The sequence below is a fragment of the Macrobrachium rosenbergii genome, chromosome 10, assembly GCF_040412425.1.
Source record: "Macrobrachium rosenbergii isolate ZJJX-2024 chromosome 10, ASM4041242v1, whole genome shotgun sequence".
NCBI lineage: Eukaryota > Metazoa > Arthropoda > Malacostraca > Decapoda > Palaemonidae > Macrobrachium > Macrobrachium rosenbergii.
Genome location: NC_089750.1, coordinates 41,424,341 through 41,439,287, shown reverse-complemented (window position 1 = coordinate 41,439,287; position 14,947 = coordinate 41,424,341). Strand labels below are relative to the sequence as shown.

The 14,947-nt window shown below is 37.3% G+C and overlaps 1 protein-coding gene across 7 annotated transcripts in view; it reads right to left on the bottom strand.

The window, feature by feature from the left end:
- LOC136842602 (unconventional myosin-XVIIIa-like) overlaps window positions 1-14,947 on the bottom strand; it is a 1,295,621-nt gene that overhangs the window by 803,076 nt on the left and 477,598 nt on the right. The window lies entirely within an intron of this gene.

The window sequence follows — 14,947 nt, the reverse complement described above, 5'->3', positions numbered from 1 at the left end:
AATGAAGGGATAGACTGTAATAATTTTACTGCTTTTCTTTCAGGTATAGCCTTCGTTTTGCTCTCTTTTGCATGTTAGTTATATGATTACTTTTAGCCTTTAGTAAAGGTTTTTGCTTTTGCCTTGCTTTAGACTAGGTTAAGTTAGGTTTTTAACCACTGCTTAAAAAAATATATTTTTTTTTTTTGGTGGGGAGCTGTAACTTTAAGCTGCTTACATTTTTTTTCATGTCTCTTATTAATATAAATATTTTGTTCAGTTCTTTCCAAGTTTTCATTTATTTTGTTTTTCTCTCGAGCCTCGAATAGCTGGATAGGGTCTTTTCGCTCCCATCAAGGGTTTGTTAGTTTGTAATTGATACTTCGCCCATGAAGTTTCTTTTTCTTTGCATGTACGAGCACTGGACGGTTTTGCGCCTTCGTTTTCTCCCAACAAAGGCGTTTTATGGACACTTGGTTGTGCTTAAAGGCGATTTTGGTACTCGGCTCCTTATAGGAAGGAACTCGACCGATAACGGCAACTGTGGCAGTGCATTCCTGTGGCGGCCTTGTGTTTGTTGTTGTGGCGGACGTTTTGGGGCGTGTCATTGAGCGCCTTGTTGCTGCTGGTGGCTCTTTGTCAGGATATCACAAGAAGCCATCCTTTTATTTTGGGTGATATATCCTGAGATGCATAAGTCTCCTGCTGGTGTTGATGAGGGACATCCTGCCCTCTGCTGTACTGCCTCTGTATACCTTACTGCACTGCCTTTCTGCTGCAACGCCTCTCTACCTACTGTGGCTCTGCCTCCCTGCTGTGCCAAGTCTTTTGGGGCCGTTAGGAGGCCTTTTGGTCATGAGGAAAGGTAAGCGTGCCTTCCATGAATTACCAGTTTTGTTTTTATAAAGGACGACCCCTGATCTGCTGTCCACATCTTTGTGATTATTAAGACAGTCCTGTGCTTGCTGCCCAAGGGCTGTATTCGTCTAAGTTCACTGGTGTTGGGATTTCTTCTTATCACTTAAATGAAGGAAAGAGACTTAGCCTAACTGAAAATATGTTAAATTTCGAGTTTGTAAATATTAGGATTAAGGTTCTCTTCCCCTCCTATTCCTGTCGTATGAGAGAGAATTAACTTTTAGTGTGACAGATTCGCTTCCAACTTTTTCTCTGTTTCTTTATCTATTGAAAGATGGATTGGTGGATTTGAGTGAATGAGGTGATTGAAGGTAGTGACTGTGCATTGTAGGTGAATGAGTTTTTTTCTGTCCCTTTATTAAGTTATTTGGGGACCTGTTAATGTTTAAGCTGCTTTTTAAATTTCTAAATATTATGTTAATGATTATCAATTATCCCTCTGAGTGCTTCCATTGAATTGTGTCACTGGTATTCCTGCTCTTAGACGAGTTTTGTTTATGTAGTAAAGCATTTTGAAAATATATTTTATAACCTGAATAAGAAAATTTTATTGTAACAAGAGTTACGTAACAAGTCATTACAATATATATATATATATATATATATATATATGTATATATATATATATATATATATATATATATATATATATATATATATATATATATATATATATATATATATATATATATATATATATATATATATATATATATATATATGTTTATTTAGCAGGGCCTCGCCTGACCCTCCGATAAATAGGCTAGGGCTACCGCAGTGTGGGCGATTGTGGTTAAAGAAGCAAGTCCATATGATTAGAATTGGGACACTAAATGTGGGTAGTATGACAGGAAAGAGTAGAGAGGTGGCGGAGATGATGAATACGAGGAGAGTTGACATCTTGCGTGTGCAAGAAACAAGGTGGAGAGGGAACATGGCAAAAGGAAATAGGAGGAGGATGTAAGCTCCTGTACAGTGGAGCAGACGAGAATGGTAGAAGTGGAGTAGGCATCATTGTAAACAGTGAACTGAAGGAAAAAGTGGTAGAAGTCAAAAGAAGTGGTAGTCGGATAATGAAGGTCAAATTAATGTTATCAGAAGAGGTCCTAAATGTGATAAGTGCTTATGCCCCACAAGCTGGATGTGATGAGGAAGAGAAGTCAATGTTTTGGCGGGAGTTGGATGAAGTATTAACAGCAATCTCAGAGGAAGAGAGAGTTGTATTGGGTGGAGACTTGAATGGACATATAGGTACAGACAGAAGAGTGATTTCAAGAATCCATGGAGGACTAGGAACGGGGGAGAGGAACGAAGAAGGCGAAGGCATTATAGACTTCGCAGTGGCATTTGATATGGCACTAATTAATACATTCTTTATGAAGAAAGATTATGTGACATATAGAAGTGGTGGAAGAGAGAGTCAAATTTATTTTCTGCTCTGTAGGAGACAACACCTTAAGGAAGTAAAGGATTGTAAAGTGATATATGGAGAGAATGTTGGCCAACAACATAAGCTGGTGGTTGCGGACCTTTCAATTCGAAAGGGGACAAAGGGAAAGAGGAAAAGTAACCCTAAGATAAAATGGTGGGAGCTAGAGAAGAGGGAATGTGTGGAGTTGAGATCTACTGTAGGTTTAAGGAGAATGTTCTGAGAGAAATAAAAATGGAAAATGGTGTAAATGATTGGTGGGAGTTTAACAGCAATGTGAACCTAAGGCATGGGGAGGAAATTTAAGGCAAAACATCAGGCAAAGGTCCCCCAAAAGATAAAGAAAGTTGGTGGTGGAATAAAGCCACACAAGACGAGATCAAGAAAAAGAAAGAATCCCAAAAGAACTTTGATAAACACAAAACAGAAGAAAACGAGCAAATATCAAAAGAAGCAAAGAAAGTTGCAAAACAACAAGTTGCCAGAGCCAAGGCTGCTGCTTTCAATGATTTGTATGAGAATGTTGACACACCGGAGGGCCAAAGAAACATCCACAGGATAGCCAAAGCTAGAGACAAAGCAACAAAAGACCTAACACACATTAAGCAAATTAAAGATGGAAATGGTAAGGTTCTAACAAAAGAGAAGGAAATTAAAAGTAGATGGAGAGAGTATTTTGAAAATCTTCTAAATGAAGAAAATCCCAGGAATATCATTGAGGATGGGGTAGCAAATGAAAGAGAAGTTCCCAGGATTAGTCGGAGAGAAGTGAGGCGGGCACTAAGTAAAATGAAGAAAGGTAAAGCAGTGGGACCAGATGGTATATCAGTCGAGGTGTGGAGGTGCTTAGGAGATGAGGGAATTGACATCTTGTGGGACTTGTTCAACAAGATCTACCAGCAGGAGAAGATACCTGACGCCTGGAGAAACAGCCTGCTAGTCCCCATTTACAAAGAAAATGGGGCATCCAAGATTGTGCCAAATATCGGGGCATAAAGCTGATGGCACATACCATGAAAATCTATGAAAGAATAATAGAGGCAAGGCTAAGGGATGAAACATCTATAAGTGACGAACAGTTTGGGTTCATGCCAGGAAAAGGGACAACAGATGCCATCTTTGTATTGCGACAAGTCATGGAAAAATATAGAGAAAAAGGAAAGGAACTTCATCTTGTATTTATAGATCTTGAGAAAGCATATGATCAAGTGCCTAGGCAAGAAGTGTGGAGGTGCATGAGGGAAAAAGGTGTCTCAAAAAAATATGTGAGGGTCGTAAATGATATGTCTAGAGAAGCAACAACACAGGTAAGAAGCTCAGTGGGAACAACAGACAAGTTTGAGGTGAAAGTTGGACTCCACCAAGGTTCTGCCATGAGTCCCTATATTTTTGATATGGTAATGGATGTGATAGTGTCTGGAGTGAAAGATCAGGTGCCCTGGAGTGTACTCTTTGCAGATGACATAGTGCTAGTGACCACCAGTAAGGAAGAAGCAGACAGGAAATTGGAGTTGTGGAGAAGCGCGTTGGAGGACAGAGGCCTAAAGATAAGCAGAGCAAAAACTGAATATATGTGGATGAATGGAGGAGACCAAGAGGGAAGCATCAACTTAGAGCAGGCGGAAGTAAAAAGAGCTGCATCCTTTAAGTACCTTCGGTCGTGTGTCACTGATTGTGGAGGGATGGAGGAGGAAGTGAACCACAGAATACAATCAGCTTGGTGCAATTGGAGAAAACATCAGGTGTGTTATGTGACAAAAGATTTAATGTAAAGATGAAGGGAAAAATGTACAAGAGCATTGTCAGACCTGTGGTGATGTATAGTTGTGAAACATGGCCCATGAAGAAAGCACAAGAGAGAAAGATGGAAGTGGCAGAAATGAGAATGCTATGTTGGATGTGCGGAGTGACAAGAAGAGACAGAATAAGGAATGACTTCATAAGGGGAATGGTGAAAGTTACAGAAATATCAAAGAAGCTGCAACAGAGACGATTACAATGGTTTGGACATGTTATGAGAAGAGAGGAGGATTCTGTATGTAAAAGAACCATGAATATGGAAGTGCCTGGAACAAGGAGGAGAGGTAGACCAAGAATGAGATGGAGAGACACAGTTAACAGGGACATGCAGGTGAAGAACGTGAGTGAGGTAATGGTGCATGATCAGAAGATGGAGAAGACTAATAACAAACAGCGACCCCATATAAAGATGGGAAAAGTTGAAGATAAAGAAGAAGATATATGTATATATATATATATATATACATATTATTTATATGTATATATATATATATATATATATATATATATATATATATATATATATATATATATATGTATATAAATATATATACATATATATATATAATATATATATATAGGTAATGATTAAATCATGCACAAAAATTTCAGCACCTGTGAGAATGTAACAAAATTTTCAAAGCACTAGTGGACATCATAAATCATAAAGAAAAGGTGGCATCAATATTATTATTATTATTATTATTATTATTATTATTATTATTATTATTATTATTATTATTATTATTATATAGTTTAACCAGACCACTGAGTTGACTATCAGCCCTTACAGGACTGGCCCAAAGGATTTGGATGAAATGCCAGGTCTCGGTCAGAGGCCTGCACTGGGACCAAATAGGTCATTTGGTATGATGATGAATGAATGAAAATGAAATTAAAAACTGCACAAAAGGAATACGCTCTCATACTGGAACACACTCACACAATAAATACATTTATACTCATGTTTCCATATATACTCATTGAAAAGGTATATTAAAATTCAGAATAAGTTAAGCAACATTTTAAAACTTAGTTGTTTTAAAATTTATTAGACGCCCAACGGGATTTTGGATCTTTATTATTTACTTATTTTTACATTTTATTAATTAAATCATAGCTCCTCATGAACATTAAAATTGGTATTACTGAAAATGTAGAAGATTCTTACAAAATTTCCTTCATTGATCTACTTCCAAAATTTGATGATCTCTGCAGGTTATATTCTGGGCATTCACACAATACATGCTTGGCTGTTATCACGCTTTGCATTCTGGGCATTCGGGAGGAGGGCCAAGTGTCCATGTGTCAAATGAGTATGGTCTATTCGAACATGCGTCAGAATTACTTGTGTGTGTCTCTCTCTCTGATATGATGAACTCTTTTCCAATGTCTGTTTTAATTTATTATTTCCAGGTTCTTCATTCCATATATTTTGACATTTACTTACAATGATTGTTTTTAAATATCTTATATATATTCACTAACAGGGATGTTTCCATTTGTTCTTGTCATGTGGACCGCTTCTTTAGCTGTTTCACTTCATTTAATCCCTACATAGGCAGGGATCCAACACATTTCTAAATTTTTCCATTATCATACAATTTATGGAGTGAAAACTTAATTTGTTGTACAATATCATTTTTTGGATTGTAACTTTGAATGGCTTCTATAACGCTTCTGGGGTCGCATAGCTCAGCTGTAAATACTGAGGCATTATCTGGTAGAGAGAACTGAAACGTTTCGTCCTGGGACACTGCAGCATATCCCACTCTGCATTGTAACTTAGATCCGTCGGTGTATATTGTGTAATGTGGACCTTTTCGGATTATATGTTCTACAGTATGTTGTCTATGGTGTTCTGGAATATATGAATAATTTTTTATAAGTATTTTAAGTGTGTACAAATTCGCATTTTATTCACTGTCCAAGGAGGAATTTTACTGTTAAAGGTAACTGTATATTTATATCAGCGACTCAAACAATCTTCTAGCTCTAATTGCAAAAGGAGGTGCATGACTGTTTATAAATACATCCCATAATTCAAATAATTTTTTGGTTAGAGAATCATTTGTCTGAATTCTCAGAGCACTCTTCATTGTTACTAAAAAAAAAAAAGTATATCTTAGTTTAACCAGACCACCGAGCTGATTAACAGCTCTCCTAGGGCTGGCCCGAAGGATTAGATTTATTTTTACGTGGCTAAGAACCACTTGGTTACCTAGCAACGGGACCTACAGTTTATTGTGGAATCCGAACCACTTTATAGCGAGAAATGAATTTCTATCACCAGAAACAAATTCCTCTTGTTCTTCACTGGCCGCTCGGAGATTCGTACTCACGACCAACAGAGTGGTAGTTGAGAACGGAAGCCGCTCACCCAGCGAGGCATTGTTACTACCTCTCTATACACAGAGGTAGGTAGTTCACCACATTCAACTTGAAAAGATGACGGTGATAATCTACAGGCTCCTTAACATATTCTACGGCCTTCACTATGAACTGGGTCTAACGTTTTCAGCGTTGCGCCTGATGCTGAGCCATATATTTCACTTCCATAATCAATGACAGACAACGCTGTTGCTTAATACAGTACAGTAAGGGTATGTCTATCAGCTCCCTAAGTAGTGTTTGACCGTTTTTCAATTGGATTTAATGCTCTTTTACATTTAGAGTTCAAGTATGCTATGTGGGTTTTCTGGTTCAAGTGAGTATCAAATACTAATTAAACAAAATTTGCTGTTTGGCTAATTGGTATATTAATGGTTTCGGATTTTTAAATCTATTTCTTTACCCTTTTTCCACTTTTTATTTTTATAAAACATGATTGCTCAAGTTTTATCTAAGGAAATTTTAAAGCCTACAGATGAGGCCCATTCATCTATTTTTATTATAGTTTTATTAATGATTCGCTCTGCATGTTTTATGCGATATGCTGAATTTTATATGGCAAAATCATCCATATACAAGTTACTTTTAATTCCAACAGGTAGATTTTTACTAATATCATTTATTACTAAAGTAAACAGTGTGCCACTAAGGACGCTTCCCTATGGAACACCATTTTCAAGTGCAAATGTACTTCACAATACATCAATTCTCACTTGAAAAGTGCAATTTGTCAAAAAGTTTTGGATAAACCTGGGTAAATGTCCACAAATGCTGTTTTTATGTAACGATTTTAATATTGCATATCTCCATGTAGTACCATACGCCTTTTCAATATCAAAAATGTTCAAATCCTCATTGTATATGGTCTTTTATGTTAGATAGTGAATCCAATGTAGATCTGTTAATTATGGCCCTTATTGAGTGGGAGTCAAAATTTTATTTTCTCGAATGTGCCATGTTAGTCGAGCATTTACCATTTCTCTAGTAATTTGCATAAGCAACTTATTAAAGAAATTGGTCTGTAATTGTTTACATTACTGGGATCCTTTCTAGGTTTGGGGATAGGAATAATTATAGCTTCATGCCGTTCATCAGGAAATAAATTTCAAAGTCATAAGTGATTATTAAATTGTAATAAGTATGACTTTGCCAAAGATGCTAAGTGGCAGATCATCTCAAAACAAATACTGTCACCTCCTTGGGCAGATTTGATGGTGTTCAACAGAGCAAATTCCAACTCTTCCAAATTAAATTTTATATTATAATGTATATCTACTATGGTTTCAAAATTTGTTATTAATTTTATAATATTTTTCTTTATGAGGAAGTGTTCATCTAAATTATTATCACTACTTACATTTGCCAAGTTTTTTCCTGTTACATCACTTATTTCTTTCGGATCAAGTATTCTTTTCCCATCTTTTAATATGGCATGTCTAGAAGGTGTAACATAGGTACCATTTATTTTCCTGAAATTTTCCCATATTTTTTGTATGGGAGTATCGTTAGAGAGATCTGTCACATATTTCCTCGAGTTACTTCTTTTTTAAATGTTGTAGATAATTTGTTGTAGAGAGGTTTTAATGTATCAATTTCTAGGAATAATACAGTCATTTTTTGTAAAGTTCCTTCTGATATCGGGAATGTTTTATTCATTTTGTTGAATTTTTTCTATAGATTATCTAGTCGCCTCCCTACTGAGTGTTTAATTTTTATTGATTCTATTAAACTTATCAGACCACCATGGAACTTTGTATTTTGTTGGATGAAGTTTTGATTTTGGTATAGCTTTATTTTGCAGCATCTTTAATGAAATCAACAAGAAGTTTATTAGTTTCACTATGGTCATTTAAATATTCAAATGTTGGGATATTCTTAGTTTGCATTTCTTACCACTCCGAATCTGCTTTATAAAGGTTATAGTGAGCGACATGTTTTGCAGGATCATTTTGAAATAATGAAATTAATATTGGGAAATGATCACTGGTGTGTAAGTCATCAACTGTATTCCAGTCTAATCTGTTCATGTGTTTTTAATAATATGTGCTGACTTCATCATCATTTATACAGCATATGTTATTTGAGTCAATAAATTCTTCTATTTTACTCCCTGCTCTATTTGAGCTTGAAGAATTATAGTCCCATATTGAGTTGTGAGCATTAAAATCGCCTACTATTAATGTAGGATCCTTAGCATTAAGTAATTCTTTAAGTGTGTCAATGTCGAAATTTTTATTACGTTGGTTGTATAAATTATAAATGACCTAATTATCGTTTTTTATTCAGATTTTAATACCTAAATTTCATAATCAATCAATCAATACCTGATATTTGCAAGTCAGTAATGTTTACAGGTACTTTGTCATAAAATACTTTGTTATGTACTTATATGACTGTACCTAAATTTCCTTCTTCCTCTCGTGATATTGATGCTAAGCCATATTTACCTATTGTTAATACTGTTTTGTTGACATGTAAACATAATATCATTGGTTCATATTCTTTTAGTAGTCGTCGTAGTTCTCCTAGTTGTAATCTAGTTTTGCTTTCTTATTTTTGTATTATCAACTTGGATTTTTGCAATAATTTACTCACGATATTCATTTGTTTTCCTTTATAATACATTAAGTGCTCTATACACATGCAACCTTTTTCATGGGTGCTCAAATCAGTTGTTTCTTTTTTTATATATTTCATAAAAATTCTTATCATGTTTGTTAAACCATCTTTGTTATGTTTTTGGTCTTATTGCATAATTCAATTAAACAATCATTACATCCACATGTATTATCATGTATATTTCTTTATTTGTTCTTGTACCAATTACTGGAGATGGAGTAATCTCTTCTCTTCTCCCTTGACATAATCATTATTAACTATGGTATGGTTCTCTTCCACTTCTTCAGTGTTTTGGATATCTGCCTTCAGTGGTTTTACTATCATTTTAGGAGATAAAGGTATATTCTTAGCTTGTTTTTGTTTTTGTTTTTGTTTTTCTCTAATAATAGTTGGTTTCTTCGTTTTGGGTGGCCTTTTTTTATCTTTAATTTCCAATCCATCACGACTCTCCTCTGTTACTTCCGTAGTAGCCTGTGCTCCTATTTGCATTAATATTTCAAATGAATTCGATAAAATATTACCCATCTCATTTGCACCTATTTCTTTATTCTCTCCCATTTTAGTTTTTATTTCTAAAGCATTAATTTCTTCTATCTGTATGCATTTTTGTTTCATTATTGGTTCTTGTTATTGAAGAATATGTACATTTCTTAGACGCATCTTCAATTCTTCTCACTTTTAATTCTAATTTAGCTTCTTTTATAGACATCCCAGCTCCTCTGGTAATATTTTTAACTATGTATTGTATATATAGCACATACATTCTTTGTACCTTGCATGATGGTCTTGCCACAGTTTATACACTTTGGATCTGAAGAACATTGTGTGGCAAGTTCTTCAGATCCACAATATGCACACACAGGTTCGTTTCTACAATATTTCTTTGCATGCCCATATTCACTACAATATTGACACTAGTGGGTTTGGGACATATGGTCTTATTACTCTGTTTTGGCCAAATATTTTTATTTTTTGAGGTAGATCTTGACATTCGAATTTTATTTTGGTGATTTTTAAAATTTGCTTATTTCTTTGCTTGCTCGGTATATTATATACTTCATAATCTTGGACTCTGGAATATCTTTTTTTATGAGAATCCAAGAGAATACTCTTTTCAATTGGTTCCTCACTGTTCTCAGGCAGCATAATGGTACCCTGAATGCTATTCACAGTGTCAAGTTTTTTAATTGTTACTTTTCTATTATCTATTCTTGTTTTAGACATATAGTCCTCAGACTGATTCTTTGTTGTGGCTTCTATAAGCCACGTATTTCCTCTGATCTGTCTAAACGACATTTCTGCCGTGGAATGTCAGTTTAATAGGTAGTATTACAACTTTGGGGCTGATATTTTATGTTCTGTTTCTAAGGTTAGAAACCTTGACCAACTTCCACTCCCAAAGAGGGAGTGAGAGTAAGTCAAGGTTGGGTCAAGACGATATTTTATTTTTTCAGGTAGGTAACAAGGTTTGCTCTGTATTGGAGCATAGGGTTCTAGTGTCATTAAACAAGAATGTTTCTTGGATCTTTCTAAGCAAAGGTTGTCAGAGGAGGAGTATTAACTGTCCCGAGACAGTACCATCAAAGGGCCCAGGGGTGCTCGAATCTTCATTTCTACTTGTCAGATCTGAGGTAAAAAAAAAATGAAACCTGAAAACTTTAAAAAGACATCATTAGCCTTTCATGAAGTTTATTTTTCCACCAATGGCACAAGTGAGAGCTGACTCCCAAATGCCAGCATCTCTACCCTACCCCATAGGGGATGGCACATGATTAGTGTGGCCCAAGTGTAAGCCAAACCTGCTTGCTAGGACCGAGGGTATTACGAGAAAACTACCATCCCCACCCTAATCATATTATGGGCAAACCAGGTAGAATGCCTGAGTGTCTTATCCCCAGAACCAGACCCCCCTGGAATCCATGGTCCAGCATAAATGAATAGTTCCACCTTTGAGATATAAATCTGATATCTCTCAGGTCCGAACATTATTGGGTAGGTGATGGTCCTACCACAGTTCCCACTATTTAGCTTCGGATATAAAACCCAATCCCAGCTATGATATCTTTTTCCTATTCATCAGGTCCAATAAATTTTACAAAAGGTGAAAATTCCACAAAATTAGTCCAAAGAAATATATAATAATATATGAGACCCTTGGACTTAAACCCAGGAACAAATTCCTGGAGTTCAAGAGCCCTCTCACCAAGTCAAGCTGGTCCCACATCGAGCGGGGGAGGTGGCAACCAGGTTCGTATATAATTTAACACAAAGTAAGGGACAAAAAAATGCATAAAACCATAATAAAATGTTGTAGAGAAATCGACATAACACACGATGGCCAAAAATAAGGCACAGGAATAGGATACGGAGGCAATGACATTGACACTCAAAATATTTTGAAAAACATAAAAAGATAAATTCATGGCACAACACTGCAATTTGACTGACACAGAAATAATGGACAAAATAAAAACAAACTCTGGTATTCTGATTCCCTAGGCAAAGATGTGGGATAGAATTTACAGGTTTTGATCACTGAAACATTTTGTTCACTTTAGCTGGTCAGCACGCTCTCAGCATGGCACCCACCTGCACGCTTACGTGTTCCTCAGGATCTTCTCCCAAATACCCAGTCAGCCCTGGTTACGGGGGTAATGGTTTATTGGTGTGGAACGCCAGACTGTCTTGACATATGGCATGCATGTGCGACAGGTTTTCTTTACTTATAGCCCCAATGTAGATATGCTGAATAACCGCAGTATTGCGCTTAATTTCTTTCACAAGATATGGGCCCGAATAGGCAGGTTTTATCCACCATTGCAAGTGTGTGGGAAGTGTGTGAACGCATCCACAAACACACAAATATACTTGAACTGCGATGGCTCAGCAGGGAATGGCCACACCACATTTATATGTCCCAAATCGAATTTAACAGGCACCACTTCACGTGACCTTTCTATGCCTATATGCCCGGAATAAGGACTTACACAAATCAAAGTGGATGGCTCTTTCAACCAAAGAATGAGGAAGAACGACTCAGCAGGTTGCTTCTCCCTTTTTTTTGATGAGAATTTATCTCATGGCACTTCTAGAATCGGAGATTCGTCACTCAACCCTCTCACACACTCAATCACACACCCACTCACAGGACATTTACTCTGGGACCCTCCGGCGGAGATCCCTCTTGCAGTTGAACAGCTGTTCTCTCTCTCTCCCTCTCTCTCTGTGATGCAATGGTCAACTTGCTGCTGCTCCTGTCACACACAACTGACTTGACTAACCTGCGTTTTTTATGCAACTACCCAGCAGGCATATCCAAAGTGTTCAACTGTTACTGCCTACTTATGGAGTTGTTGATGCTGCGCTGACATCGCCTGTGCCACTGACACTATAAGATTGCTTTCGTCGTTCCTCGCTCTTTTTGGGTCGTGTCATAACACCTATTATAACATTTCTGGACAGAGCATCAGCAACCTTATTCAATTATCCCAAAATATGACCAATCTTTTCACGTCATTTCTTAGCTAAATCCCCTATCTTGACCAAACCTTTCAATGGCAATTTTCACTGTAAATCTAAATTTGAGGTCTAGCCAAAGGTAGCTATGTCTCTCTTGCATCCATAGAACCGCCAATGTCTCTCTATCGAAGATACAAGAAACACAGCAGATATCACACATCCTTTGTACATATATTCATGTTCATATTATTGTTTTGTTAAATGTATCATTCTTAGCAAAAGCATTACAATGTCAGCATTCCAGTTATATGTCTCATAACTTCATTCATGTTTTATATACTGATTTATGTGTTTTCTATCCTCCAACAAAAACACTTGGTTGTACTTTGACCTCTGTTTTGCTTGCCTCATGTCAGGCACTACATTTCTGCTCGCAAGAGCTATTGACCTGTCTGTTTGTTGTTTGAATAAATTATTAAGTTTGTAGATGCAGCCTCATACTCATGCCTTCACTACATCAGTGACCACGGAGATGTCCAGCCCCAGCCACAACAAGACAGCCTCTCCAACGGCACCGCTCGCCACCCCCTCCGCCTGCCTGCCCCATTCACACCCCAAAACCCAGAAGCTTGGTTCTTCAGGGTGGAGACAATCTTCCAATTGAGGAAAATCACCTCCTCAGCATGCAAAGCAGACGCCGCCCTCGAATTCCTGCCAGACGACATTTTTGAAAAAGTCACAAAATGGCTCGCAGAACTAAAACCCCCGTCACCCATGAATCACTCAAGCATCAGCTTAAGTCATCCTCCAGCATGCCACCCTCCCTAAGAGCCAAGAAATTCCTGGACAACGTGGGGGCAGCCATAGGAGATGAGAGGCCATCGCATGTCTACAAACAGTTGTGGCGGCTCATAGCACTACCCGCCTCAGACGGCCAACCCAAGACAACCCTGGACCTGGTAAGAGAGGTCCTCCTCACAAAACTGCCCTGCCAAACAGTGACTGCCATGCCCAACGCCTCCAACATGCCCATCGAAGAATTCCTAAAATCAGTCAATGCAGTACACATGGCCCACAAGGCAGCAGAGCAAACCTAACTACCCGTAGCAGCAGCAGCACGACGGTCCCAGCAGGCAACTGACACAGAATCCGACAGCAATCCAGAGGGACCGGCCGCCCCCATCCACAAGCAAAACTTTCCCAAACAATTCATCAAAGGGAAGACCAAACAGAAAAAGATGGACCACCAGAGAGAATGTGCTTTTTCATTGGAAGTTTGGAAGGAAGGCACGCAAATGCAACAAAGGCAGCCTATTTAAAAAAAAACATGCAAGAGGATCAACTGTCTTTTTTCCAGACACGAATGCAAGGGCCATACATGTTTCTATGTCTGGGATGAAAGATTGAACACAGAATTCTTTGTGGACACCTGGGCACGCAGATCATTCGTGCCAGCCAGCCCCATGAACAACCCAACCCCGCCCCACTCACCAACTTCCACGTATCCACCACCAGTGGAGCGCCAATCAAGATGTACAGAAAGCGAAACATGAATGTTTCATTCAACAGGGAAGACTACAGTTGGACCTTCAACTGTTATGGGTTCTTAATGATAAGGTGAGGGTAGTTAACATTAGTTTAATAAACAAGTTACCAATTTGTTATACAGTGTTGATGAGCCAACATTTTGGAGAGCGGGTGAGATGCGAATGCCGTTCTGGTCATGTGACTTGCCAAAACATAAACAAAACAGATATGAATCACAAACTTAGACAGCGTACCCAATAATATTCATACACTGATTGCTTATAAAATCTAGATCACAACATTCACATATTGTTACATCTCCCTTCTTTTACATTTTCTCAACAAAATTTGGAAGAACTTTTCTTCTGCATAAATGGTCCCTGCAAAACGCATATAATCCTACTATGCTCTCTACACTTATTACAAATAATCCTGAAGATACTGAGGTTTCCTTACAACATGACCACTTCTGGTTCTTTGTGATTCTAAGTTATCAGCCTGAGGATGTACACAAGATTCATTTGCAACTTCATTTGTATTTACATCAGTTTCAATTTCAATATCAGAATCAATACAGTTATCAGTTACTGTCTCTGATGTCTTCCTCAGAAATTTGCGATTTCTAAAATATACTTTGCCTTCTACTTCTATTTTGTATTTCCTTTTTGAAACCTCTTTTATTACCTTACCTTTCTTCCATTCCTTTTTCCTGGAACTGGCTGTACACGGATGACATCACCTGGTTTTAATGAGACTAAATTCTTACATGATCTATTATAATATTTAGCTTGCCTAATCAATTTCTTAGCTTGAATTTCTGGTACC